Here is a 3,265-nt window from a genome sequence, read left to right as displayed (position 1 = left end):
ACAAGGTAGGTGCACAGACATACACACAGGTAAAACACTCATACACATACATAAAAAAGTAAATAAAAATTTAAAAATCCCCAGTGCTGCATTAAAAAATCAGCATCAGTTATTAATTTCACAACTGTCTTGATAAAATTAGTATTGAAGATGGGAACAGAATATTATAGCTCCCAATACTAGTAGCTGATGTCACACATTTCCAGCTCATGAGGTAGAAGTGCTGGTCTGTGGACTTGCTGCAGCTCTCTACTGAACAGACTTTCTTGCTTGCCCAGGCTACTGTGCCTCAGAGGATGCTGCGTCTCAGACATCATTGCCCCCAGCCTTCAGGAGGGGCCCCCCTGGCAGCCCTACCCTCCCTGGCTGGAGAAGGGCCAGCTCCAAGCTGGTCTGACCTGCACTACTTCTGTCCAAGGCAGGCTCCTGTGTGTTCAGAGCCAACTCTCACCAGCATGTTTTACATATTTTAATTAAAGTGCCGCCCTGGGCTGGCAGGGCCTCTGATAGATGGCTGCAATCCGAGGTGCAGGGCGGCGGTGGTGTGAAACATGGCATCCGAGGATGCACTGGCGAATGCATTGGCTCACACCTCTGGAGGCAGGTCTTTTCCCTTCTGGGAGGAGGCAAGCTTCAGGCAGGTGCCAGTCACATCCAGATGCAGCTCAGGCAGGGCTCTGAGACACAAAAAGAGACTGTAGAAATGTACCATGGGCGGGTTCTAAGGACCAGCTGGCTGGTGGGCTCTGGACGAGTCCGATTCTTGCAGAAACACAGCCCTGTGGACACTCCTTAGCAGTGTCAAATTATGACAAATGGCATGGCTAAAAGTTGCTGGGTGGCAGCTGCCGCATCTCAGAGGGAAGCAGGTATTTTTAGCACCGTGCCTTGGGGGTTCTGGCGCTGGGTTAATTAATCATGGTGAACAGCACCAAGTTTTGTTCTTCATCCTCATCCCCACCCCCCAACTCCAGTCTGTTCTCACTGCCCAGCCTGGGATACCAGCTGCAGAGTTGGAAACTGCCCAGAGCTGCAGCAGCCCCACATGGCCCTCACACACCCAGCATGAGGGAAACCCTCTTCCCCCTTCCCCATTGGTCCCGCCCCGCCCGTCATCGCTGCCTGCTGCTGCTGCTTGCCTTCAGACACACAGCAAGACCCAGGTTTCCTTTGCTTCTCCCCCCTCCCCCCCATTTCCTCCCTACAACAGTCCCCTAGAACATTATCTCCAAGTCTCTCTCAGTCTTTGTGTCTCATCTTCCCCAGAGCGTCACCTCACAAACCCCTCATTCTGCTGAGCCTCGGGGCTTCCTACAACTTGACTCTTACCTTCAGGGACCGGATGCCAGCCCCGTGGCCATATGCTTACCTCACTGTTTGTCCTCTTGCAGTGAAATGCTGGCTGTCCCTGAGCAGGACCTTCTTCTATGTCTTGTTCTTCCTCTTGAACACCTATTGCCTAGCTCAGAGAACACAGGGTAAGCATGCAATGTATGTATATGGATATATGTGTATGGATGGATGGATGGATGGATGGATGGATGGATGGATGGATGAATGGATGGAAAACTAGGTAGATAGATGGGTGGGAGGATGAACGGGAGGAGGATGGATGGGTGATGACTAGGTGGGTAGATAGATGAGTAGATGTATGGATGGATGGGTGAAAGCCTACCTGGAAGAGGTGTTTGGATAGAGACCTGTCTTAGGCCAGTGTAACCATCATGAGAGGCATAGGACCAGGGGAGTCTATGAAAAGAATGGCTAGAATCCACAGCTGTCTCCTTTTCTAGAAATAGCTGCTCACATGCTCTTTGGGAGTATGGCATATTGCTCTGAAATCCACTTCTCCAGCATTGGAGAATGAAAAGAGATAGCTACCGCCTGAATGGTGATATAAGAAGTTCTTCTGACAGGAGCTGGAGAGATGGCTCAGTGGTTAAGAGCACTGGCTGTTCTTCCAGAGGACCCAGGTTCAATTCCCAGCACTCACATGGCTCACAACTGTTTGTAACTCTAGTTCCAGAGAATCTGACACCCTCACACCAATGCACATAAAATAAATTATATAAAGTAAGTTCATCTGGCTGGGTGGTGTGGCGCACACCTTTAATCCCAGCACTTGGGAGGCAGAGCCAGGTGAATCTCTGTGAGTTTGAGGCCAGCCTGGTCTACAGAGTGAGATCCAGGACAGGCACCAAAACTACACAGAGAAACCCTGTCTCAAAAAATCAACCAACCAAACAAACGAAAAAAGATCATCTGAGGATTAAGCAAGGTCTTAACAATACACCCACTCTTCGTGGAAGACATAGTTGGTTGCCTGTTCTTCTCGTCATTTATTTGAGTACAAATCCCCAATTGGTTCTGATATTGGGAGGCCTATGTATCAGCCCAGGAAGAGAAGTGTGACTGTGTGAGCCAACTTTGGGTTAGAGCAGACTGTGGATTTGAAATGGCTGGGGACGCCATTCTAACAGGGCATGAGGAGCTTCTGGTTTCTTAGGGTTCTGTGACTTGACAAAGAGGTGACAGGAGAGACGGGAGTGGGTGTCCTCTCTAATTCCCCAAAGGGTTGGGGTCTATCCCACGACAGAGGCGAAAACACAGGGGACTGGGAGGGAAGCTGTGTGTTTCCATTCCTGAGGTGCCCAGGTCAAGAAGAAATGGTATTCAGAACCCGGGTCACACGTTATGTTCAAACTCAGTAGCTTTAAGGCATGCCATCTACGAGCCTCGACCCATTCTGACTGAACTGGACTCCCAGGGGGTGAGGCCTGGGTCTCTGTAAAGTTGCCTCATCCCTCATGTCTCCCTGTCATCTTGAGTCACAGGGAAGCTGTGACAAGCTGAAAGAGACTGAGGCAAGGGGCCCTCATGACAATGAGATTCAAGGTCATGGATGCTTTGATAGGTCTAAATCCCTTTCTCCTGATACCTTGAAGGGAACAGATAGATCAGCAGTCCTAATTCTAAAGACATATGGGGGGCAGGTGGTGCGCAAGGCCAGGCCTGATTGGGGGACTTCCTGGCACAGGGGAAAGTTCAGAACTTGCCTATTCGGTGTAAGTCACAGTCCGGAAGGCTCAGGAGACCACAGGCCTGGCAACAGCCCCAGGTCTCAGTTTCCTGTCGATCCTAGGATAAGGGGGATCCTTCTGGTTCCGAGAAACAAACTGGAGCTTCATTCAACAGCACCAGAGGAACTGAGAAAGCGCTCCCAATTCAGCTTTCAGCTTCTGTGTCACAGTTTCAGCTGTGACTT

The 3,265-nt window shown here is 50.2% G+C and overlaps 1 long non-coding RNA gene across 1 annotated transcript; it reads right to left on the bottom strand.

Moving 5' to 3' along the window:
• Window positions 1-454: 454 nt before the first annotated feature.
• LOC128121776 (uncharacterized) lies at window positions 455-3,265 on the bottom strand. The gene is made up of 2 exons (XR_008222256.1): window positions 1,676-3,265; window positions 455-1,459 (listed from the first exon to the last, which is right to left on the bottom strand). It is a non-coding gene; the product is annotated as an uncharacterized LOC128121776 (long non-coding RNA).

This window comes from Peromyscus californicus, unplaced genomic scaffold, assembly GCF_007827085.1.
Source record: "Peromyscus californicus insignis strain IS unplaced genomic scaffold, ASM782708v3 Scaffold_3__1_contigs__length_106647218, whole genome shotgun sequence".
Classification (NCBI taxonomy): Eukaryota; Metazoa; Chordata; class Mammalia; order Rodentia; family Cricetidae; genus Peromyscus; species Peromyscus californicus.
Note: the sequence above shows the minus strand (reverse complement) of the source record. Positions and strands in the feature narration are given on the sequence as shown.